A 27,947-nucleotide genomic window follows, 5' to 3' on the forward strand; every position below is an offset into this window, starting at 1 on the left:
ATTCATTATGATTTCTAAATTTGGACTTTATTTTTCATTTTATTTTGTATTTATTATTCACCTTGCTTTTTCTATGCTTTTTTCTTTCTTTTCCTACCTTTTAATAGATTAAGTTTTCTTTACCCCTGTTCTTCTGGTATGAAAATTACATATCCTAATTCCATTTCTCTAATAGCTTACGGGCAGTTCTACTCTGTCCTACAGGGTCGCTATAAGTTGGAATTGACTCTACGGCACTGGGTTTATGGCTTACCCAGGTCTGAAGTTAAATAACACTTCTATCCTCAGCTTAACACTTCAGAGAGCTTTAACCCAGAATTACACTTCAACTATCTTACATGTTATTTTTATACAATACACTCATTGCACCTTTTATTTTGGTGAAGTATTGCTGTTATTCTATATAGCTTATATTTAGATTTACTGCATCTTTGCCAATTCCTTCGCTCAAGACTCCTTCTTGGTTAAATCTCACGTTCTCCTGAGTTCAGTTTTCTTCTTTATTACATGTTTTGCAAAAGGTAAACTCTCAGTTTTTGTCCAAAATGTCTTTATCTTGACCTTACTTTTGAATGAGTTTTAGTTGGGTGTAAAATACTAGACCAAGCAAATAATCTGCGTAGCTGGCCTACATGAAGAAGAACATGGCATCAGGATTGGAGGAAGACTCATTAACGACCTGCATTATGCAGATGACACAACCTTGCCTGCAGAAAGTGAAGAGGACTTGAAACACTGATGAAGATCAAAGACCACAGCTTTTCATATGGATTACGCCTCAAAACAGAGAAAAGAAAAATCCTCACAACTAGACCAATAAGCAACATAATGATAAACAGAGAAAATACCGAAGTTGTCAAGAATTTCATTTTACCTGAATCCATAATCAAAACACATGGAAGCAGCAGTCAAGAAATATGAAAACGCATTGCACTGGGCAAACCTGCTGCAAAAGACCTTTAACGTGTTAAAAAGTAAAGATGTCACTTTAAGGACTAAGGGGATTCTCGCCCAAGGCATGTGTTTTCAATTGCCTCATATGCATGTGAAAGCTGAACAATAAATAAAAAAAAAACTGAAGTAGAATCAATGCCTCTGAATTATGGTACTGGCGAAGAATACTGAATATAGCATGAACTGCCAGAACGAACAAATCTACCTTAGAAGAAATATAGCCAGAATGCTCATTAAAAGCAAAGATAGGGAGACTTCATTCCGAGTACTCTGGACAAGTTATCAGGAGGGACTAGTTACTGGAGAAGGATATCATGCTTGGTAAAGTAGAGGGTCAGCAAAAGAGGAAAACCTCAATGAGATGGACTGACACAGTGGCTGCAACAATGGGCTTAAACATAATAACGATCATGAGGATGGCGCAGGACTGGGCAGTGTTTCATTTTGGTGTATATGGGGTTGCTATGAGTCGGAACCGACTCAACTACACCTAGTAACAACACAATACTAGACCAATAGTTACTTTCTATGATGTCTACTGGTTTCCATGGTTGTTGTTAATACTTCTGCTCTTACTTCATCTGAGGTTACAGGTAATCAAGTTTCACTTCTCATTGTTTTTATGATCTTTCCTGTATCTTTGATGTGCTACAAATTCACTGCAAGGTCTAAGTGTAAGTTAAGTCTTATTAATCCTCCTAAGAACTCAATGTACTTCCTCAATCTTTTATCAATTCAAGACAGCTTACAGATGGTATTACTTCAAATATTCTCTCATTCAAATTCTCTTTTTCTGAAACTCCTATCAGATATATGTTGAGCATTCTTCATCTACTCTCTTTCAACTTCTTTCATTCAATTTTTATCTCTCAGTGCTCTACTCTCTTTCAACTTCTTTCTTCAATTTTTATCTCTCAATGCTCTGTACTAAGTAATTTTCTTAGGTCTACCTTCTAGTATCCCCATGTGTCTGTCAGTCTGTCACACTGTGGGGGTTAGTGTGTTTCTCTGATGCTGGAAACTATGCCACCAGTATTCAAATGGCAGGAGGGTCACCCACGGTGGACAGGTTTCACCTTAGACAGACTAGGAAGGAGGGCCCAGCAGACTATTTCTGAAAAGAATTAGCCAGTGAAAACCTTATGAATAGCAGCAGAACATTATGTGATATGCTGCCGGAAGATGAGCCCCTCAGGTTGGCAGGCACTCAAAATACAACTGGGGAAAAGCTGCCTCCTCAAAATAAAGTTGACCTTAATGACATGGATGGAGTCAAGTTTTCGGGACCTTCATTTGCTCATGTGGCATGACTCAAAAAGAGAAGAAACAGCTGCAAACATCCATTGATAACTGGAACACAGACTGTACAAAGTATGAATTGGAAATCATCAAAAATAAAATGGAGTGCATAAACATCGATATTCCAGGCATTAGTGAGCTGAAATGGACTGGTGCTGGCCATTTTGAATCAGACACTCATATGACAACTTGAAGAGGAATGGCACTGCATTCACTGTCAAAAACAGTACTTCAAGATCAATCCTGAAATACAATACTGTGAAGGATAGGATAATATCCATTCACTTACAGTGAAGACCAGTTAATACAACTGTTATTCAAATTGACACACCAACCACTAAGGACAAATTTGAAGAAATTGAAGATTTTTACCAACTTCTGCAGCCTGAAATTGATCAAATATGCAATCAGCATGCACTGATAATTACTGGTGATTGGAACGCAAAAGCTGGAAAAAAAGGATCAGTAGTTGGAAAATACAGTCTTGGTGATAGGAACGATGCCAGAGATTACATGACAGAATTTTTCAAGACGAACAACTTCTTCATTACAAATACCTTTTTTCACCAACATAAAAGGGCAATTATACACATGGACCTCGCCAGATGAATACACAGGAATCAAACAGAGGCTACATCTGTGGAAAGAGACGATGGAAAAGCTCAATATCATCAGTCAGATCACAGCTAGGGGCCAACTGTGGAACAGACCATCAGTTGCTCATATGCAAGTCCAAGGTGAAGCTGAAGAAAATTAGAACAAGTATACCCTTGAATATATCCCACCTGAATTAAGAGACCATCTCAAGAATACATTTGACAAGTTGAACGCTAATGACCAAGGACCAGGTAAGTTGTGGAATAACATCAAAGACATCATACATGAAGAATGCAAGTGGTCATTAAAAAGACGGGAAAGAAAGAAAAGACCAAAATGGATGTCAGAAAAGACTCCGAAATTTCTTCGTGAACGTTGAATAGCTAAAGCGAAAGGAAAAACTGATGAAATAAAACAGCTGAACAGATCTCAAAAGGCACATCAAGAAGACAAAGTATTATAATGACTTGTACAAAGACTTGGAGACAGAAAATGAAAAGGGGAATACACACTCAGCATTTCTCAAGCTGAAAGAACTGAAGAAAATTCAAGCCTCAAGTTGCAATATTGAAGGTTTCTATGGGGAAAATATTAAACGACACGGGACCCATCAAAAGAAGATGGAAGGGATACAGAATGACTAAACCAAAAAGAACTGGTCTATGTTCAACCATTTCAGGAGGTAGCATATGATCAGGAACCAACGGTACTGATGGAAGTGGTCCAGCCTGCAGTGAAGGCATTGGTGAAAACAAGACTCCAGGGACTGATGGAATACCAGTTGAGATGTTTCAGCAAACGGATGCACCTCTGGAAGTGCTCACTCATCTATGCTAAGAAATTAGGAAGACAGCTACCTGGCCAACCAACTGGAAGAGATCCATATTTATGCCTATTCCTAAGAAAGGTGATCCAAGGAATGTGGAAATTATCAAACAGTATCATTAATATCACACACAAGTAAAAGCGGCTGCAGCAGTGTATCAACAGGGAATTGCCAGAAATTCAAGCTGGATTCAGAAAAGGACGTGGAACCAGTGATAGCATAGCTGATGTCAGATGGATCCTAGCTGAAAGCAGAGAATACCAGAAAGATCTTTACCTGTGTTTTACTGACTATGCAACGGCATTTGACTGTGTGGATCATAACAAATTATGGCTAACATTGCAAAGATGAGGAATTCCAGAACACTTAGATGTGCTCATGAGGAACCTGTACATAGATCAAGAGGCAGTATTTCCAACAGATCAAGGGGATACTGCATGGTTTAAAGCCAGGAAAGGTATGCATCAGGGTTGTATCCTTTCACTATGTCTATTGAATTTGTATCCTGAGCAAATAATCTGAGAAGCTGGACTACATGAAGAAGAACATCAGGATTGGAGGAGGACTCATTAACAACTTGTGTTATGCAGATGACACAACCTTGCTTACTGATGAAGATTAAAAACCACAGCCTTCAGCATACATTACACCTCAACATAAAGAAAACAAAAATCCTCACAACTGGACCAATAAGCAAAATCATGATAAATGGAGAAAAGACTGAAGTTGTCAAGGATTTAATGTTACTTAGATCCACAATCAACACCCACTGAAGCAGCAGTCAAGTAATCAAAAGACACATTGTATTGGGAAAATCAGCTGCAAAAGACCTCTTCCAAGTGCTGAAAAGCAAAGATGTCACCTAGAAGACTAAAATGCACCTGACCCAAGCCAAGGTGTCTTCTATCACCTCATATGCATGCAAAAGCTGGATGATGAGAATTGCAGTGTTGGCAAAGAATACTGAATAATATCATGAACTGCCAAAAGAATAAACAATCTGTCTTCGAAGAAGTACGATCGGAATGCTCCTTAGAAGCAAGGATGGCAAGACTTCATCGCACATACTTTGGACATGTTATCAGGAGGGATCAGTCCCTGGAGAAGGACCTCATGCTTGGTAAGGCTGAGGGTCAGCAAAAAGGAGGAAGACCTTCAATGGGATGGAATGACACAGTGGCTGCAACAACAGGCTCAAGCACAACAACTGTGAGGATGGTGCAGGACCAGGCAGTGTTTCGTTCTGTTGTACACAGGATTGCTATGAGTCGGAACCAGCTCAAGGGCACCTAACAACAACAACTTTCTAGTATTCTAATTATCTCTTCAGCTGTGTTTTATTTGCTATCTAACCATTTCATTGACTATTTAACACTACTGACTACATTTGGATTTCTATACTTTTTCTCTTTTCTATACTGTTTTAATATCTTATATTTTATTTCTGTCCTGCCATGCTTTTAACCATTTCAAACGATATTTATTTTAAGGCCTCTAATAGTTCAATTTTTAACCAATAGTTCAATTATATGTGGTTCATGTACCTCTAGGTCTTTAGGTCTAACTATCCTTAAAAAACAAAAAGCACACAACTTGAGGAAAGCACCTTCACAAAGCCTTTCCCCTAAAGTATTTGCTCTTTCCTGATTTCCTTTGACAACGGCAATCTATTAAGCAAATAATTATTTACTAGTTTTTTACTCTTCTGATCACTACATCTCCTAAGTCTTATTTCCTCTAACAGATAAAATTTCCTTGAGAATAATATCTATAGTTTATACTTGATTGTATTTCAAACAAAACCAAGTGGAATAAGCCGCTCAAGAATTTTTTTTTTTGGTTTTTAACTTTCTCAAATTACTCATTATTTAATTAGCAGAAACATGGGCTAAAAAAGAATCCTGTAACCAGATAATTGATCTATTTATCATTTCCACTGTTTTTGGAGATTTATCAGTTTCTTAAGATTGAGACTCAAATGGTTTTCTCAGATTATAACATAGAAGAGCAGCTAATGTAAACAGGCCCTAGCTTACTTGGGGGGTAGTACACAATATGTTCTTTAGTTCTTATCTGCAAAAATAGTGTGACCAAAATCCGACACGTGTGGTTCCAAACCCAGCTCATGTTATGAGGTAAAATTCATTACTAGATAATCTGAGGGAAACCCTGGTGGCGCAGGAGATAATCTGAGCATCTGTAGTACTTCTATTGTTGCAAACACTGAATGAAACACTACAATCCCCAGAGTACACCATTTCCACAGCCCTTCCTAACTGCCAGGATGATAACTATATCTTCAGATATAAACACAAAGCATCACTTGATCATTTTACACTGCTATTTTAAGAGTGGTACTTTAGGCAGGAGTCCCTGGGTGGTGCAAGATTAACCCACCCAACTTCTAACCAAAAGAGTGGAGATTCAAATTGACCAAGAGATGCCTTGGAAGAAAGGCTTGGCAATTTATTTCCAAAAAACCAGCCACCAAACTTCCTATATAAGCACAGTTTTATTCTGATCACACTGGATGGCAACTGATTTACTGGGTTAAACAGACATGACCACTACATGCAATGTGTGATTCTAGATTTGATCCTGGGCTTGAGGAACATTAGTTACTAAATGTATTATGCAATAACTAATAAAATTTAAATGTGGACTTTAGATTGATAATATTGTTGGTGTTGTTATTAGATACTGTCATGGATTAAAGTGTGTCCCCCCAAAATATGTGTCAACTTGGCTAGGCCATGATTCCCAGTATTGTGTGGTTATCCTCCCGTTTATGATCTGATGTTATTTTCCTAAGTGTTGTAAATCCTAATCCTGTGGTTAACAACAGATTAGGATATGTTAAAGAGTATTAGGTTGGGATGCAACATCCTTATTCAGGTCACAGCCCTGATCTGATAAAAAGGAGTTTCTCTGGGGTGTGTCCAGCACCACCTTTAATTTACAAGAGATAAAAGGAAAGAGAAGTGAGCAGAGAGGTAGGGAACTCATACCACCAAGAATGAAGAACCAAGAGGGGAGTGTGTCTCTTGGACCCAGGGTCTCTGTGCTGAGAAGCTCCTAGACCAGGGGAAAACTGATGACAAGGACCTTCCCCCACAGCTGACAGAGAGAGAAAGCCTTTCCATGGAGCTGGCACCCTGAGGTTGGACTTCTAATGTCCTAGAATGTGAGAGAATAAATTTCTCTTTGTTAAAGCTACCCACTGTGGTATTTCTGTTATAGCAGCAACAGATAACTAAGAAATATGCCATTCAGTGGGTTCTGACTCATAGCAACCATATGCACAACAGAACAAAACACTCCTCAGTCCTGTGCCATCAACACCATCATTGCTAAATCTTAGCAAGGGACAGATTATCCAGTAGGCAGGGTACTAATCAAATCATCTTTAGTGAATAATGTCACATCTTTGATGTGGTGAAGCCCATGTGAAATTGCTCACTACTGTGCTTACCTTGCTTACTGGATCATCTGCCCTGCCAATGATTGAAAATTGGAAAAGAGGCTTTGATTCTTTCTGTAGGAAGGTGCTGTGGGGTTGTGAGATAAACAGATGCCAGCCATTACAAGAAGCAGAATCTTAGACGTGGTAATAAAATGTGAAATTGTTTACTACAGATGATCTGGTAACCAAGGCAAGCAACATACTTACCTTGCCAATTGGATAATCTCCCCTTGGTTTCTGCCCACTGTTGCAGCCACTGTGTCAATTTATCTCATGGATGGATTTGCTCTTTTTTGCTGACCCTCTACTTTACCAAACATGATATCCTTTTCCAGGGACTGGTCCCTCCTAATAACATGTCCAAAGAACATGAGACAAAGTCTCATCATCCTTGCATCTAAGAAGTCTTTTCACTGTACTTCTTCCAAGACAGATTTTTTTCATTCGCAGTCAATGGTACATTCGATACTCTTTGACAACACCATAATTCCCATACATCAATTCCTCTTCAGTCTTCCTTATTCACTGCCCAGATTTCCCATGCATATGAGGCGACTGAAAATACCATGGCTTGAGTTAGGCTCACCTTAGTCCTCAACGTGACATCTTTGCTTTTTAACACGTTAAAGTGGTCTTTTGCAGCAGAGTGACCCAATGGAATACACTGTTTGATTTCTTCACTGCTGCTTTCCTAGGTTATGACTATGGATCATTTACTTGGATCAGGTAAAATGAAATTCTTGACAACTTCACTCTTTTCTCCATTTATCAGATGTTGCTTATTGGTCCAGTTGTGAAGATTTTTGTTTTATGTTGAGGTGTAATTCAATACACAAGCCAGCATAGTATGACAAACTGACTGACAAGTAGTGGGATAATACTACATACTGAAGGTTGCAGTCTTTGATTTGATGATACTGAGCTTCTCCACAGTCTCTTTCCATAGATGTAGTCAATTTGATTCTGTGTATTCCATCTGGAGAGGTCCACATGTATAGTCAACATTTACGTTGTTGAAAAAAGGTATTTCTAGTGAATAGGTCATTAGTCTTGCAAAATTCTATCATGTCATCTCTGGCGTTGTTTCTATCACTAAGACCATATTTTCCAAGTATTTATCCTTCTTTGTTTCCAACTTTTGCATTCCAATCACCATAATTATCAATACATCTTGATTTCATGTTTGATCAATTTCAGACTGCAGAAGTTGGTAAAAATCTTCAGTTTCTTCATCTTTGGCATTAGTGGCTGGTGCATAAATTTGAATAACAGTAGTATTAACTGGACTTCCTTGTAGGCATAGGGATGCTATTCTATCACTGACAGCACTGGACTCCAGGACAGATCTTGAATGTTCTTTTTGAAAATGAATTTCATCTCTCGTTAACTGGTCATTCCCGTATAGTAGATCATGAGTGTCTGATTCAAAAAGGCCATTATCTGTCCATTTCAGCTTACCAATGCCTAAGACATCAATCTTTATGTGTTCCATTTCATTTTTAAGATTTCCAATTTTCCTAGATTCATGTTTTGTACATTCCACGTTCCAGTTATTAACGGATGTTTACAATTGTTTCTTCTCATTTTGAATCGTGGCCAACAGTAAACGAAGATCCCAAAAGCTTTACTCTATCCGTTTCATTAACGTCAATTCTACTTTTAGGAGGCATTGATTCTCCAGTTGTATTTTGAGCACCTTCCAGCCTGAGGGGCTCACCTCTGGCGCTGTATCAGACAATGTTCTGCTGCTATTCATAAGGTTTTTACTAGTCAATTTTTTTAGAAGTAGACTGCCTGGTTCTTCTTCCTGGTTTCAGTCTGGAAGTTCCACTGAAGCCTGTCCACCATGGGTGACCCTGCTGGTATTTGAAATACTAGTGACACAGCTACCAGCATCACAGGGACACACAAGCCACCACGGTATGACAAACTGACTGACGAGTAGTGGGATAATATTGTAACAATGTAAAATTTCCTGATGATGATAATTATACCATAGTTATGAAAATGTTTTTAGGAAATATACACTAATGTATTCATTGGTAAAGGGACATGATGTCTCCAATTTATTCTCAAATGATTCATAAAAAAATTATATAATTTATAATGTGTATGGTTCCTTGTAACCATGCAGCTTTCCTGTTCAAGTGTGAAATTATATCAAAACAAATGTTATTTTAAAATTTCTCAAACTTCACAGTCCTAGTTCAAATACAATCGAAACTGCATCTATTTCCTCATGTGTTTCAATGGAAATGTGGCAGATGACAATCAGGGTATCAACGATTTACTTTCATTATAACAAATTTTAACTTCTTAAAATGTTACAAGACTACAACTACACTTGGGAATAATTTTCACCCAGTATTCCTTGTCAAAATCAAAGACTACTGAAGTTCTATGATTTTTCACATTTGCATCTGTGTTCATCTCCCACCTAAAGTTCTCTTAACCTCCCTATCTCAGGCTAGGTTTTCTAGAGAAGCAAAACCAGTGAAGCATACATATGTATGTGTGTGTGTATATATATGTGTGTGTGTATATATATATGTGTATATATATATACACACACATATATATATGTACATATATATATACACACACATATATATGTATATATATATATACACACACATATATATGTATATATATATACACACACATATATATAAATATTTGGAGCCCTGGTGGCACAGTGGTTAAGAACTATGGTGCACTATGGCTGCTAATCAAAAGATCGAAAGCTCAAATCCACCAGCTGCTCCTTGGAAACCCTATGGAGTGGTTCTACTCTGTGCTATAGGGTTGCTATGAATCGGAATCGACTCAATGATAAAGGGTTTTGGGTTACATATATGTGTATGTATGCGTGCATATACGTGTGTGTGTAAAGAGAGAGACAGAAGGAGAGAGAGAGATTTATTTCACGGAAATGGCTCATACAATTTGGAGGCTGGCAAGTCCCAAATACATGGGTCACGCAGGCAAGTCCCAAATACACGGGTCAGGCGTCAGGCTGGAAGCTTTTTCTGACTCACGCGATTGCAGGGGCTGTTGAAACCAAAATCGTCAGGTCAGGTGGCAGGCTGCTGGCTCAGAAGGCTCTGGAAGCTGGCGAATCCCAAAGGTGGCAGAGTGCAGGCTGTTGGCTCAAGTCCCAAGAAACCGAGGTCAGATGACGATGAGCTGGATGCAGGATCAAGAGCAAGGGACAGCTTGCCAGAGAATCCATACATACTAGATGTAGGTCACACCCCCAAGGAAACTCCTCTCACATCAGATATTTGAGTAAAGGTGTGACTTAAGTAAGGATGTGACTTGAGTCACCCCCTCTTTTGAGACTGTGACTTATGATACATCCTACACTAATCCTGCCTCTTTAGACAGGTTAGGATTTACGACACAAAAAATAGGATAATCACATAATATCACAAAATGGAGGATAATTACAATCATGGCCTAGCCAAGTTGACACATCACATTAACCATGTTCCCCTCTAGTCTTTCTTTAATTCCCCAAAACTTACTTAAAATGCTACCTCCCATCTGAAGCTTTCTTTGATTTTGCCAATGAACTCTGTGTCCTTCTTATGGCCTTTACCATTCTGTGACTGTCTTATACTTCATGTGCCTACCAAATTATAAGAACCTTAAAAACAAGAATTTGTCCTACTTTATTACAGCATCAACCACATTATAAATACACAATACATGAATAAGAAATTAATTTTAAGAATGTGTTAAGCTGGTAGTATTTACGAACATGTGGCACTATATGGTTTATAAAGAACCATAAATATTTTTTAAAAATCAGTCTTTTAATTTTACATAGGAAATAAATTCACATGATTTAAAATAAGAACAATAATATGATATAAATTGAGTAGTCATACTCCAATCTTGTCCACCTCTATCCTGTTCCTCCTCAATCCACCCCTTATAGGTAATCTTAGTATTTGCCTCTTACGCATTCTTTCAGCGTTTCTTTGTGCAAACACAAGCAAATAAAAATACATTTTTATTCCCCCCTTTCTTAAAAAAGATGGTGTACCACACACACTGTTTTGCACAGTGTTTTTATTACTATCCCCTCCTGTTTATATCATATCAAATATGGTGTATTACTTTACCACCTAAAAATTTATCTTGGTGATCTACCATATCAGTAATAGAGATCTTTATTCTTTTTTTAGTAGCCATACTATTCCATTGTGTGGATGTACCACAGTTTAATCAATCAATTTTTAAAACAATTAGTGCTTCTCAAAAACATTTATTAAACATATATAATCACAATCATTGCTTACCGAATCTTCTGCAAAATAAATGTATAAAAAATTATTATCTTGGGACTTAGAATCATATAAAATAAAGACTCACCCTGTAAATTATTTGATTATTTAAAAAACAAACCCCTTTTCCTCTTAATGTCCTATTTATCCAAGCACCCTAGCTCCCCCTTAGGAAGGAAGGAAAGGAGTAAGGGAAATAGAGAGGAAGGAAGGAAACATAAAATATCTTAAGAATTAAGGCTTAATATTACTCAATAATGTCAGTCTGGCTAAACCTAAAAGAGATCTTCTAGCATATCTTTACATTAAAAGGGAACTATGAGTGGAATAACAATGAAATGTCTAATTAGAACCAAAGCACACTTACCCTGGGTGCATAGCCTCTTCAATCAGAACTACATCTTAAATTTCACAAGATTATCTCCGTCTCGTCCCTCTTTTCCCCTTAAAACCTTTTATTCTTCATTCTCAGTGGGTACATTTTAAACTTTTAAAAATTCTTTTGAAGTAACTGCTTTTTCAGCATATCTTTGAAATAATATTCATTCCTCCAACGTCCCATTAGCATTCCCTAGGGTTCTACTCTATATCGCCAGCTGTCCTTCATTTAGATCAGTTGCTCTCACATTTTCTTTTACTTGCTCTAAAGAAGAGTCCTCCTTATTCTATCCCATGCTTTCTTCCCCAAACTAGATACTTAAGTAACCCACCAGAGCACCAGGCTTGTAAATGTATCCAACTAACTACTGATACCTCCTTCTAGTGATTTCACAGGCAACTCAAACTCAATACAGTCTGCCCTCCAAATCCACGAGTTCTGCATCCACGGATTCAAAACTTGAATTTGCTGCGCACCAAGCATTGCACTGAACGCACGCAAATGAAGTGATGTGTAGGCACACCCTGCTATAGCCTCCCACCATTTCACAGATCCTCAGTCTCTCTCCAGCACTATTATTAGAAGATTTTTACCACACGTCTTGTTTATCCACTACTTGTGTTGTGTGCACCCTTTGTTTCTGTGAAAAAATGGCCCCTAAAAAGCAGTTAGGGGCTCTGGTGAGGCAGTGGTTAAGAGCGTGGCTGCTAACCAGCAGGTTGGCAGTTCAAACCCATCAGCTGTCCTTGGAAACCCCTGTCCTATGGAGTCGCTATGAGTCAGAATCAAGTCCACGGCAATGGATTTTTGGTTTAAAAAACAATTAAGTGGTCAAAGCAATCCTCGAAGGCAAAGTGTGAGGGACTTAGAAGAGCAAAAAAAAAGGAGTTTAAGGCTAGTAAGGGATGGCCAGCTAGCTCTATGAAGCACTATAACCTCAAGGGCAGTTCTATTCTGTCCTATGGAGTCACTATGAGTCAGAATCAAGTCCACGGCAATGGATTTTTGGTTTAAAAAACAATTAAGTGGTCAAAGCAATCCTCAAAGGCAAAGTGTGAGGGACTTAGAAGAGCAAAAAAAGGAGTTTAAGGCTAGTAAGGGATGGCCAGCTAGCTCTATGAAGCACTATAACCTCAAGGGCAGTTCTATTCTGTCCTATGGAGTCACTATGAGTCAGAATCAAGTCCATGGCAATGGATTTTTGGTTTAAAAAACAATTAAGTGGTCAAAGCAATCCTCAAAGGCAAAGTGGGAGGGACTTAGAAGAGCAAAAAAAAGGAGTTTAAGGCTAGTAACGGATGGCCAGCTAGCTCTATGAAGCACTATAACCTCAAGAACTGAAAGATCAGAGGACAATCGGTGTCGGTTGATGCTGAGGCAACATCAGCATTCCCATGGGCTCAATAAACCCATAGAGGAGAAAGGCTACCTTTCAGAGCAAGTCTGCAATTGTGATGAAACAACTATTTATACAGCATTTACATTGTACTAGGTATTATAAGTAATCTAGAGATGACTTAAAGTATACAGGAGGATGGTATAGGTTATATGCAACTACTACATACACCATTTTATATAAGAGACTTGAGCATCCTTGGATTTTGGTATCCATGGAGGTACTGGAAACAATCCCCCTGAGAATACATACCGAGGGACGACGGTATGTTCATACTGAATTCATATACAGTCTATGATGGAGTCCTTGTAAAGCAATGGTTATGCACTTGGCTGCTAACTGACAGCTAGGCAGTTTGAACTAACCAGTGGCTCTGTGGGGAAAAAGACCTGGCGATCTGCTCCTGTAAAGATTACAGCCTAGGAAACCCTATGAGGCAGTTCTACTTTGTTCTATAGGGTTGCTATGAGTCGGATCGACTCAATAGAACACAACAACAACACACTCACCTATCATGGATTGAACTGTGTCCCCCAAAAGTATGTGTCAACTTGGCTAGGCCATGATTTCCAGTATTGTGTGACTGTCCACCATCTGTCATCTGCATGTTGTAAATCCTCCATCTATGATATTAATGAAGTGGGATTATCAGCAGTTATGTTAAAGAGCAGGACTCAATCTACAACATTAGGTTGTGTCTTAAGTCAATCTCTTTTGAGACAAAAAGACAGAAGTGAGCAGAGAGACATGAGCACCTCATATCACCAAGAAACACAAGCCAGGAGAATAGCACATCCTTTGGACCCAGGGTCCCTGAGCTGAGAAGTTCCTCGACCAGGGAAGACTGATGACAGGGACCTTCCCCCAGAGCCAACAGAGAGAGAAAGACTTCCCCTGGAGCTGGCACCCTGAATTCAGACTTCTAGCATAGATTGTGAAAGAATAAACTTCTCTTTGTTAAAGCCATCCACTTGTGGTTGTTATAGCAGCACTACATAACAAAGACACCGTCCAAAACTATTCTTCCCCCAGTATGTTCCTCAACTCCATAAATGGCATTAACATCCACCCAATTGTTCAAGTCAGAAGCCTAAGTGTCTTGACTACAACTCCTTTACCTTTCCCTTAAAATCAATCATCAAGTCCCCCATGCTAACACTAGAAAATGTTCATATCTCCCTATCTCTACTGTAATTATTCTAGTCCACTCTTGTCCTGTCAACAACTCATTATCTCTCCGTTAAATTGCTTCTGTAGCCACCAATGTTGTCTTGTTGTACCTACCATTACCTCCTTTTGATTCAATCTCCTCTTAGCGGACAGACTGCTCTTTTTAAAAATGCAAATCTCATAGCTTCACAGTGCCCATAGGATAATGACCCAAATCCTTAAATCTTTCAAGGCCCTACCTGATTTGGCCCCTGCCTATTTCTCAAGGTTCATCTTCTACCACTCTCTCTCCTCCTTCTCTGTATTATGGCCACACTGTCTTTTAAATGCTCAGATATATCAAGATCTTTTTCACCTTAGAACTTCTGTACATGAGGTTTCTTTGCTTGGAATGCTTGTCATTGTCTTTGCTTATTCACCTTTCACATCTTCCTTGCCCAGCCCCCACCCTATCCTCAAAGATACAGCTAAGAATCTTCACAATCTTGCATTCTTCCCTCTTAATACTCAGCTCATCAATAATGACTTTTCTAAGATTTGTCTTTGTCACTAGACTTTAAGCTTTTGAAAGAGTAGCAACTAATATGTGTCTTGGGCTTCATGTCCGGGGCCTAGCTCATGTAATGGCAGTAAAGTATTTTTTAAATAAGTAGTAATAATAATAGTAAATATTTATGTCCCACTCACAGTGACATAAGTTTTTTAACTAGATCTCCTGTCCTTTAATCTTCCCAACAACCTTATGAAGTAATGAAGGAAATCAAAGCATTTGAAAGGTTACACACAGTCAGGTAAGTCATGGAGTCTGAATTTAAACCTAGGCAATCTGCTACCGTGGAGCCCACAATCTATTTTCTTAAACTTTATGATATATTACAAAACTTTTCAATAAATGAAGATGTTGAGAGAGGGTGTGATGCAAAATTGAAATTAAAGGTTTATTAGTGACCTAATATCAGCAGAAGGAAACAGAAACAAAAGAGGATGTTCAAGGTGGTCTAAGTCTGTGGTAGGTAAGGCAGAAAGACAGTAATTTTAACGTCCTTGTCTTCGTTATCTAGTGCTGCTGTAACAGAAATACCACAGGTGGATGGCTTTAACAAAGAGAAGTTATTTTCTCACAGTAAAGTAGGCTAAAAGTCCAAATTCAGGGTGTCAGATGCAGGGGAAGGCTTTCTCCTCTGTCGGCCTTCTCATCAATCTTCCCCTAGACTAGGAGCTTCTCTGTGCAAGGACCCTAGGCTCAAAGGATGCACTCTGTTCCCGGCACTGGTTTCTTGGTGGTATGAGGTCCCCTTCTCTGCTCATTTCCCCTTCCTTTTTAATCTCTTGAGAGATAAAAGGTGGTACAGGCCACACCCCACAGAAATTCCCTTTACATTGGACCAGGCATGTGACCTGGGTAAGGGTGGTGTTACAATTTCACTCTAATCCTCTTTCATATAAATTACAATCACAAAATGGAGGACAATCACACAATGCTGGAAATTATGGCCTAACCAAGTCGACACATATTTTTGGGACACAATTCAATCCATGACAGTCTTAATCCAGGAACTCTTAATTTGGTAATCATATCTCTTCTGTTAGTCTGATAAAATCGATTGACTCTTCTCACAATAATGCTTTGAAAGCATAAATAAAATATATAGGATTACAAAAAAAAAAAAAACCCAAATATATTGGTATAAAGTTGTAAGTCAAGGACTAATTGCACTATGATTTTTATGCCTAAATTTATAATTTTTTTTTTTAATTTAGGATAGAGGTTAATAAAAATAAAGATGTAATTTTTATCCATTCAAGTTCACAAACACCCATTCCTGCCTGCAAATCCTCTCTAGGTTAAGAACCTCTGGTCTAACAAGTAACACATGCAGCCTACAGATGTCTTCCACAGGATGCCTTCTCCTTGGCCAAGAAAGACAATATTGTCTGATCTGCAGCTTTTCTGTAATCCTGTAATCCACACTACAGAAAATACTCTAGATTCATTTTTTGGCTATATAGATTTATATTATTTTAATTTTAATACTGGATATATTTAGATGATTTGACATGAAACACTAGAACCTGAATTTTTATGCTTCTGTTAAAAATGTCAACATCCATGTTTCAAAACCAAGAAGAATGAAGCTTCCATAGTTCCATTACTATGTCAATCCTCTGGGTAAGAAATCCCATTAGCTTATTATGATCTTTTCCTCTTTTCTAACTCTGCTAAAGTAAACACGTATGAATATGGTATCAAAGGCAAATATACATGTTTGAATAATTTTTTGTCTAATTTTTATTAGCAGAATCAAGGAAACACTTTGCAGTTCACACATCTAAGGCAGACTGATAGATGAAAATAAAAGGTTTAATAATAAATATCAATAAGCCAGAAAAAGAAACAAGCTATAAATCAGGCATCGTACATGTAAATACATTTCCTATAAATTATTTACCCTACTTAAGGAGGCACTCTCACATAAAGATTAAGAACATATTGTAATTGCAAAAGAAAAAACTCAGGTAGAATCATAAACTTCTGTGTCTCAGAATGTCCTTTGCTATGCCATCCGAAATTTTAAAGTAATTTGTGAGACTCAGGTAACCCATTTATACCAGCAACTATATTATAGATTTATACTATGCCTTTTTAATGTTTTTTTTTTTTTTCAAAAGAAAATAATTATTCCCCATGATGACAATGTTATTATTGTTGGTAGCTGCCATCAGGTTGATTCTGACTCATGGATACCCCATGTGTACAAGTAGAACGCTCCACAGGGTTTTCAAGGCTGTGATCTTTCAAAAGCAGACCGCAGGGACTGCCTTCCAAGGTGTCTCTGCTTGGGTTTGAATCACCAACCTTTTGGCCAGTAGTCAAGCACTTAAACATTTGCGCCACCCAGGGACTCCTTCCCTATGATGGCAGAAGTAAAATAAATGAGAATATTTTCACCACTCTGTTTACCTTCCCATATGAAGAGCTTTAAAAATTAAAAAAAAAAAAAAAGTCTTTCTTGTACTAGAAAAGAAGACATTCCTACGGAGGATAATAATATGGATTCTACTTGGAACCACTGTTTAAGGAAGATGGGCTTTCTTTCTTAAGTCAAGAGATACTATCTTTTATAACCACTTACAAGGAGGGAAAGAAAAAGCAGTTTCCTCCAACCATCCTGCTTCTACCACATTATAAACAGAAATTTAGCACATTAAATTCAGTTAGATTTCAGCTTTTAGCAATAATGTAGTTACTGATACTTGAACCTGCCTTCTCACATTAAACTGTGTTTAGACAATGAACAACAAGCGGTGTAGATTTGTAGTCACAGAGAGAAGAAAAACAAATGAGATGAGCTCCATAATTACCCTGGCTATCTTCCTGGAGGCAATTTCTGGGCTGTGGCTCAGGGAGGAGAAAGAGAATGACGTTCAGGGAAACTGAGACGGCTGAAATTTGCATGGCAAAATTTCAGATACAAGGGAGTTATGTAAAAAAAGAGCTTCAGAAATCTACATTGAAGTTCCCTTAAGTTTGTAACTGAATACTAAGTTGTGCATGCACAGGGCGGAACTTCACAAGCACAAAGAACACTACTGGGGAAAAAGCAAATACGGAGAGCTTAAAGTTAAAAAGTTTCCAAAGCTCTTATAGGGCTAGGAGACATTCAGGTCCCAATCAGCCAGAGTGGAAAGGCCTCACTGAATACTCAGGGTATTCAGTAATGAACCAAGAAGGGTCACATATCGGAAGAGGGCTAAAGTATCCCTAGAGTAATATCTACTCTAGATACACCTTAGTAAAGCTTATAAATAAATCTCCAAAGGATCAAGATGCTCCACAAGTATCTTAACTGTTGCCAAAACAAAATTCAACATGCTTCAAAGGGAGACAATAATAGCTAGGCACACACCAATGTAATATTCACAATGTCCAGCATTTAATAAAAATTACTAGACATTCCCAGAAACAGGATAATGTGATCCATAACCAGGAGAAAAATCAGTCAATAAAAATAGACCTAGAAATGATAAAGATGATGAAATTAGGTGACAAGGACATTAAACCAGCTACTATAAAAAGTGTTCAAAGATGTAAAGGAAAAAATAAATAAAATGAGAAAAGGAATGGATGAGAAAAATGGAACTGCTAAGAACTGAAAAATACAAATGTCTGAAATGAGAAATCCCGTAGATTGGTTTAACAGAAAATGAGCTACTGCAGAAAACTAGATCAGAAAACATGAAGATATAGCAATAAAAGTGATCTAAAATGAAAAAGACTGGAAAAAAAAGACTAGCTCCTCAGTGACCTGTGGGACATCAAGTAGTCTAACACAGATGTACTTGGAATTCAGAAAGCAGGGGGGGAGGGCTCAGAAGAAATACTTAAAGAAATAACAGCTGGATAATTTTCCAGAGTTGATGAAAACTATAAACCCAAAATCCAAGAACCCCAAGGAGGAGGAGAACCATGAAGAAAACAACCCCTATTAAACAGAGGAGAATAAAGATAAGAAATACCACTGAGGTCTCATCAGAAATACTACAAGCCAGAAGAAAATGAAGCAACACCTTTAAAATAATCCAAGACGAAAAAAAATACCTCATCACCTAGGATTCTACATACCGTGAAAATATTCTTCAAAAATGAAGACAAAATAAAGACTTTTTAGAAAAACAAAAGCCAAGAGAAATAATTACGAGCTGACTGGTACTGTAAGAAATACTACAGAAAGTTCTTCAAGCTAAAGAAAATAATTCCAGATGGAAAATGAGGTATACGGAGAAATGGAAGCACAATGTTTTAAGGCTCTCACATTATATGTGAAGTGGTATAATTTTATCTGAAGATAAACTGGTAAGTTAAAGACGCACACTGTAAACCCCACAGCAATCACTAGAAAAGTAAAACAAAGAGGTGTAGCTAATAAGCCAATGGAGGATGTAAAATGGATTACTATCAAATATACAATATATTCAGTTAGATTCTGTTATTTAGTACTGCTATAAAAGAAATATCACAAGTGGGTGGCCTTAACAAACAGAAATTTATTTCCTCACAGTTTAAGAGGCTAGAAGTCTGAATTCAGAGCACCAGGACTAGGGGAAGACTTTCTCTGTTAGCTCTGGAGGAAGGTTCTTGTCTCTTCAGCCTCTGCTTCCTGGTTCCTTGAAGATCTACATGAGTCTTGGCATTTATCTTACCCCATCTCTACTTCTTGCTTGTTTGTTTAATCTCTTCTATTTCTCAAAAGAGATTGATTCAAATACACTCTATACTAATCCTGCCTCATTAGCATAATAAATTCAACCCATTCCCAAAATGGGATTATAACCACAGGCTTAGAGGTTAGGGTTTATCACACATATTTTGGGGGTACACAGCTGAATTCATAACACAGTCGTTACTTTTAGTTAAGGTGTTTCTTATAAATTAAGGCATAAGCTTTTACTAAAGGGTGTGATACACACCAGCAGTTTTTGTTCATTTCCCTCTGTAGAGACATTAATTATACAGTGTCTCCATGTACAAAAACTAAAGCACCTCAGAATACAGGCATTCCAGAAATTCAATAAATGCAATTCTGCCAAAAAAGTAGTAGATTCCTACTTAGATAAAATATAAACAATTTTTAACAAAGTTAAATAATAATTTTTTTTAGTCAAATCTGACAATAGCAAAAGAATAGGAATCACTAAAATTTAAATTAAGGTTCAGAGGTATCAATCTTTTCTGAGTATGAGTTAGAAATAGAATGTAAACCACTCATTTCTAATACAATTCAAGATATTTGAAAAATAGATTTCATTCCAACAAAGACCTAACAGGAAAAAGATTATTTGTCTGTACTTCTAAAACTCACACAAGAATCAATAACATCTTTCCGATGATTTCTACACAATTTAAAGTAGTAAATTCTGAAGGCCTGAGTTAGTTTAATGAATACATGCTAAGGAAATTAGTTGTAAATAAAAGACTTCTTAAACTAAAAAAAAAATGTACTTACCATTTTAACTTAGCACTTTGGCTCAACAAAAGCAAACAAACAAACAAAAAAACCTTACCTTAAATATATAATATGTAGATTCACTGATATCTGAAAAATATTTTATTATATACAATATTTTGCTTTGGAGAGGCTTACCAGCTGGTACCATTTGCCCAGACAGACAGATGTTTTTTTTTTTTAAGTTTCCCTATCTCAGCACATTTCCAACTGTCAGTCAGGCCATATGCAATCCCATAGTGACAGAACACTTTAAGAGTAATGGCTCATTAACTGCGAATCTAGGAGTCCACTCTCTTCAGTGAATTCAAATTAAGCCTACGGACTTGCTAACTCGTAAAAGAATTCCCCACACATTTTTTTGTTGTTGTTCTTTCGCAATGTAGACTCAAAGTAAAATATTCATGCCATCTACTATAAAATCTTTTGCTCAACTATGTAAATGCACTGACAGAAAGCATGATGGTAGAAGTGTATCTTCAAAAATTATGAATTATAGTGCTGTTTTCAAAAAATGATAACCCTCAAGTAAGGAATTTCCTTTACAATGTAAGTAGCTTACAATTTTGAAGAGACTATAAATAAAGCTCAAATTTTAAATGTACAATAGATTCTTAAAAAAATGTCCTGTAGCAACTCTAAGTCCTTGCAGAACTCTAAGAGCCGTATGAGATAATACACATAAAAAGGCTTTGAAAACTGGGTATCAGTTTTTAAGTGTAAAGAAATTTTATTATTAATATTTTAAAAATAAACCACTTTCTAGATTATCTGGAAAGGATTATAACAAAATAAATGTAGATCATCTGAGACAGATGTGTATTGCATATTCGTATACGAATAACAATAAATACATGAGTCAGAATCGACTTGACGGCAGTGGGTTTTGGGTTGGTCCCAAAAAATCACAAACACAAAAGATGTGCTAAAACTGAAAGAAACTTCTGGAGAAGTACCAATGTTGAGGTGAAGACAGAGTCACAGAAACTATGGCCCCTTCTTCATTCTTTTCCAGATGTCTTTTCCAAAACAGAAGCACAGCACGTGAAGAATTATTAAATGTGTAGAAAACAAGTTTCTTCTCTGCTGACTAAAGGAACTTCTTTTTTTTTTTTTTGGCCAGGATTGTTAGGCCACATCATTTTTGAAATTATTCAGAAACTACCACTAATCAGGAAACATGTGAAAGTTTTGATCCAGTAATATACATTACCTGTATCTCTAAGGAGCCCTGGTGGCACAATGGTTAAAAGCTTATCTGCTAACTTAAAGGTCCAAGATTCCAACCCATCAGCAGCTCCATGGGAGAAAAGACCTGTCAATCTCCTCCTGTAAAAATTATAGCCTAGGAAATCCCATGGGACAGCCTGCTCTGTCCTACAGTGTCACTATGAGTCAGAATTGACTCCATGGCACACAATAACATCTATATGTCTATATCTATACCTACCTATCACCTCTAGTTTCTGTGTACCAGGTTGATCTGCCACCTGCTTTTACTTCCAATTGTCAATAATCACTCTATAATTTTCTTAAATATTGCCATGAAATCAATCATCACTAAGCATAAATTGTTTGAGCAACTTGTTGTCAGGCTCCAAAAGATGTTTACCTCAGCCAAACTAGGTTCTGGCAAATAAAAATTTTATCTGATAAACAGGCTGTGCCCTCCATTGATTTTAACATTCATGTAGCACTAAGGCAATTGTTGTAGGAGTTAGACTGGAGATGCATACAGATGAATGTGTTGTTCAAGCATCCCAAAATGGCCTCAACTAGTTAGCCTGCATTCAATAAGGTGTTTGAGGACCCTAAGCAGAGCTAAAAAATATACGCAAGCTTTTTACATAATATAGTCTACTACATACTTCTCAGCAATCAAAACCCGTATTTCACTGGTAAGGTTTGGGAAACCAAATGCCTGTAAACATTTTCATAAACTGATTTTTCCTCCTTCAAACTATACTTGCTCTGGCTCCCGGAAAAAGTTACTCATGTAAAAAAAAGGAGTTCAAATGCCCCTGAAATATATGACATTCTAATTTGAGATTTGGTAACTTCATGGAATCAATTAACCTTTGATTACAGACTACAGTAATCCCACCCTTATTTATTTATTTATTTTTGTATCCAAAGGGGATATGTTCTAAGGCCCCCATGGATGCCTGAAACCATAAATAGTACTGAATCCTATAAATATTATGTTGTGACCTGCACATATGTAACTACTGTCATAGATTGGATTGTGTCCCCCAAAAATATGTGTCAACTTGGTTAGGCCATGATTCTCAGTATTGTGTGGTTGTCCTCTATTTTGTGATTTTCCTACGTGTTATAACTCATAATCTCTGCCTGTGGCTAAAGAGGAGTACGGCTCAGGTCACATCCCTGATCCAATGTAAAGGGAGTTTCCCTGGGGTATGGCCTGCACCACCTTTTATCTCTCAAGAGATAAAAAGGAAACGGAAGCAAGCAGTAAGGGGAAACCTCATGTCATCAAGAAAGCAGTGCTGGGAGCAGAGCTCATCGCTTGGACCTGGGGTTCTGCACGGAGAAGCTCCTAGTCCAGGGGAGGATTGATGACAAGGACCTTCCTCCAGATCTGACAGAGAAAGCCTTCCCCTGGAGTTGACAGCTTGAATTTGGACATGTAGCCTACTAGGCTGTGAGAGAGTATATTTCTCTTTCCTGAAGTTATCCACTTGTGGTATTTCTGTTATAGCAGCACTGGATGACTAAGATACCTATGATAAAGTTTAATTTATAAATTAGGCACAGTAAGAGACTGACAACAACAATAATAAAACAGAACAACTATAATAATATACTATAAGAAAAGTTCAGTGAATGTGGTCCCTTGGTAGGATGGAGAGGGAAGGCATGAGGTTTCATCACATTGCTCATTTAACATTTTCAGACTATGGTTGACTGCAGGTAACTAAAACCACAGTAAACGAAATCCCAGATAAGGTGGGGCTACTGTACTTCATCTGTAAAAGTAGGCCAAACACAACTCTCTGCACTGTAAAACATTTTTAAACCAACTTACAGCCAATCGCTTATTCTAGTTTTTGTTAAGGTATTCCATACAACTTTGAATACTTCTATATTGGCCCAAAATATTCATTCTGAATAGATTAAATTCCAGAAATCTGCTTAAATTCTACATCACAGTGCAAATAGTGATTCCTAATAGTGTATGTGTCTATACACACACGGATATAGATATATGTAGATGCATTTGAGCACATCCCAAAATGAAAAAGCAGTTCAAGAAACAATTTGTTCAGTCTTTCTTTAAAAATCAGAAAGAAAACAGACAAATTCATGAAGAGGAATAAAATAGACAGTGTAATGAGAAGCCCCATCTGCCTATGACATAATAGCCAAGCATGATTTTTTACAATCTTTTCCCTTTAATTAATTTAACAAAATGTTCTTAAAACCTAGAGAGCACTGAGATGGGAACACTGGGGGGGGGGGGGGGTTGCAGAGGAAGAGACATCAATTAGCATATACTTCTGAAGTCAAAAATATTTTATATTTATTGGTAAAAGTAGAAAGCATCCTAATTTCCACTTTTATTTTTTATAAAATCCTTATTGATTTTGAGGAATAACAGAAAGAAATAAAAAAATACGCATGAACTTAGAATATACTTCTGGCCCATGCAAGATACATTTGTAAAATATCTGAATGTAAAAACAAACTACATCTATTATACACTACTTTTCAGGCAAAATATACTTTGAGTTAAATATCTACCTGAATAAAAAATTTGCCAGAGTGCAGAAACATGAAAAAAATTTAGTACAAAAGGACATTGGCTCAGAACAACATACCAGATGAACATAAAAGGTTAATTTTAATAATCAAATTCATAATTCATCTAATCTAGGAAATGCCAAGAATAGTTTAAAGAGATATTCCATGTAACATGAACTAATACACCAACTGTCAGTAACAGTGATGATGACTAAATGATTCTGAAATACAATATGCTTGTGTTTAATGACATCAATAGACATGTAGGAAATTCACAATAGATTATTTGCCCAGTTACTGTGGTGCTTGTAAAACCATTACTAGGCTACAAATCTTATTCTACTTTTAGAACTGACCAAGATCCAAAAAAAGAAAAAAAAAATTACATAAAAACGTATTATCCTTTTCTTAGACAGGTACGATTCAGTGAAAATACAATTTTAAGAATGCTATGCTTTTGTTTCTGGCACAGAAAAACATCTCTAAGCATTATTCATATTATTTTTCTCCCCTAAAGTTAACATACTTTAATGCCATATGGGCACAAATTTACTTCTGTTCATTTAAACTTGCAATCAAACTTTATAACATAAAAAACTGCTAAAGTAAAATAATCCCATTCTACTGAAAGGCATTTTTTTTTTTTTTGAAAATAACATGAGTGATATGCCAAATGGCTGGGGTGGTAGCTCATTATACCCTCAGAGAGAATCCAAGTTTGAGGCTTATCTTAGGTTCTCACACGTAGTGGCAAAACCTTGGAGTGTTATCAAGGGTTAGAAAGAGCAGATCAAATGCCTGAATTGAGTGAATCCATTTAGAGAGTCATTGCTTCTTTAGTAATCTAATGAACAATGCATTAGCAAACTATTGATAATGCATTTTATTGTAACTTCATTAGATGAAGCCTCTTGTATCTAAACTAATTTAAACCATTTCACAGAAAGATGCCCTTATACTGCCCAGAAAAATGTTCCTTTTTTAAATCTATGTCCACTAGTTTCAAATCATAAAATACCATTTAGTGACTGAAAGAAACAACTTGTGAGATTTTGATCTACAGGGACTCAAAAATATACCTTCAAAGCTAACATACTTTCAAAGAAGTAAGCAGTAGGATCTGGTCCAGCATCTCATTAATCCTCAACTTATGTTCGTAAAGTGAATAGATGAAAAGGTAAGGCATCCCGAGTTATGGTAGGAAACACAAAACAAAATTTTCTAAGGAGCCAGGCAGCGATAAGATAAGAAAAACACAAATAAACCTGGAAACATAAAGCAACATTCTCCATAGCATCTTTAGGATCAACAGTGATAAATTTTTATTCCACATTCAAGGAGTCTGCATAATGTTGCTGGGGCACTTAAACTATTAAGTTTATTAACTTTGCACAAATTCCAACTGTTGGCACAATGGCAAATAAGTCCCTCCAAAACCAACTTTAAAAGCAGAATAAAATTAAATGTTTTTTTTTCGAAATTGAAATTCAGTCACATATTTAATTAGTCAACTTGATAAAAAGCATCTACCAAAAACTCTGCAGCTAACATTATATTTAAAGAGCCCTAGTGGCACAAACAGTTAAGCACTCAGCTGCTAACTGAAAGGCTGGTGGTTTGAACCCACCTAGTCACTACACAGGAGAAAGAATTGGCGATCTGCGTCCGTAAAGTTTACACTCAAGGAAATCACATGGAGCAGTTCTGCTTTGTCACATGGGGTCACTATGGGTTGAAAATGACTCAACAGCACCTAACAACAACACAACATTACATTTAATGGCAAAACACTAAATGCTTTCTCCTTAAGATTAGGAACAAGGCAAAAATATCTGCTTTCACCACTGTTCAACGTAGTGCTGGAAGTTCTAGCCATTGCAATAAAGCAAGAAAAAGAAATAAAAGACATAATGTAAGAAAGTAAAAAATAAAACTGTCCCTATTTGCAGATGACATGATTGTCTACATAGAAAATCCTAGAGAATCTATCAAAGAAACCTCCCAGGATAAGTAAGTGAGTTCAGCAAGGAAAGCAGGAGACAAATAAACATACAAAATCAACTGTATTTCTATATACTAGCAATGAACACATGAACACAGAGATTCAAAACATAATACCATTAACAAATGCTCAAAAACTGAAACAATTATGAGTATTTCTAACAAAATATGGGTCTTTTATGCTGAAAACTACAAAATACTGATGAAGGAAATCAGAGATGTAAATAAATGTAGACATACTGTGTTCATGGATTCAAGACTCAACCAAGTAGATATGTTAATTTTTCACAAATTCATACATAGATATAATGAAATTCCTATAAAAATTCCAGCTAGATTTTTTTGTAGACATACACAAGATTATCCTAAAATTTACATGGGAAGAGAAAGGACCTAGGATAGCTTAAACAATTTTGAAAAAAAATAAAGTGATAGAAATTAGTCTACCCTATTTCAAGACATAAAGTACAGCAATCCAAACTGCGTGGAATTGGTGGAGCGACAGACATACAGATCTATGGAACTGACTGAAAACTCAGAAACAGACCCACATGAATATACATAACTGATTTTTAATAAGGTCCCTGGGTGGCACAAACAGTTTACACTCGACTACTAATCTAAAGGTTGGCAGTTCAAACCCACCCAGTGGTGCCAGGGAAAAAAGCCTGGTTCTCTCCTTCCGTGAAGATTACAGCCAAGGAAACCCCCTACCACTTACCTCAAATTTAAAAGTTTAATAAAAAAGAGTGAAGTGCAGTCACATATTCAACTGTTTTTTGTAAGTAAATCATACTGTTTTCTTATGGTATCAATTTCTAACTCGTGACACTCATATTCTTTATTTTGTTTCAAATAAATCTAAGTTAAAAGGGAATACAGATTTTAAAAGGTGAGTAAAAGGATAATTTACAGTAAGGTAAAAAATAAAATATGAAATTCTTCATCCAGTAAAAATCTATTTTTAAATTTACAGGGGAAAAAATATTTCATTTATTCTTTCTCAACAGAAAATGAAAATTATCTACTACAAAATTACAAGGATGTTTTGGTTTAGAGTACAATATAGCATTAATTCCGTTCTAAAGAATCTGATTTCACAAATCTGATCCAATTATGGAAACAGTTATTGTTCTATCTTCTGGTCACTAGCTGCATCCCTAACAAACCACCTGACAGATGAATGCCCCAGAAAATACATTCCAAATCTTTTTTCCTTTCAAAAAAAAAAAAAATCAAGGAAAAAAGAACAAAAACAACCAGTAGATTTTAGATTGGTACCATTATCTTTACTTGCAACATATCAAAAACGGTCATATAATTTACCAAGAAGAAAATAATTCATCTCCTATTTCCAAATGATATGGCAATGATATACTGTAAATTGGGAACAACTAAAGCATAAAAGGGAGGGGGCAATAGCTATAAAAAAAACTTCAACATCTTTGCTACGGAGCATATCAAGAAACTTACACAATATCTCACAGTGAACCAGTTTAACAAGTACCAATTCTCAAGATCTGTAAAGGGTCTGAGATTTTACTCTACTAGAAAGATAACTAGTACAGTAAAAGAAAAGGTGTGTGTCAGGGTTGTATCCTATCACCACACTGTATTTAATCTGTTATGTTGAGCAAATAACCCCAAAAGCAGGACTAAATAAAGAAGAACATCGCATCAGGATTAGAGTAAGAGTTATTAACAAACTGCAATATGCAGATGACACAACTTTGCTTGCTGACAGAGAAGACTACTTGAAGCACTTACTGATAAAGATCAAACACTATTGCCTTCAGTATG

At 36.7% G+C, this 27,947-nt stretch overlaps 1 protein-coding gene across 7 annotated transcripts in view; it reads right to left on the bottom strand.

Moving 5' to 3' along the window:
• The window catches only part of FAM172A (family with sequence similarity 172 member A), a 497,808-nt gene that overhangs the window by 369,258 nt on the left and 100,603 nt on the right, over positions 1-27,947 (bottom strand). The gene's annotated exons all lie outside the window — the stretch shown is intronic.

Source organism: Elephas maximus, chromosome 2 (assembly GCF_024166365.1).
Source record: "Elephas maximus indicus isolate mEleMax1 chromosome 2, mEleMax1 primary haplotype, whole genome shotgun sequence".
In the NCBI taxonomy this organism is placed as follows: domain Eukaryota; kingdom Metazoa; phylum Chordata; class Mammalia; order Proboscidea; family Elephantidae; genus Elephas; species Elephas maximus.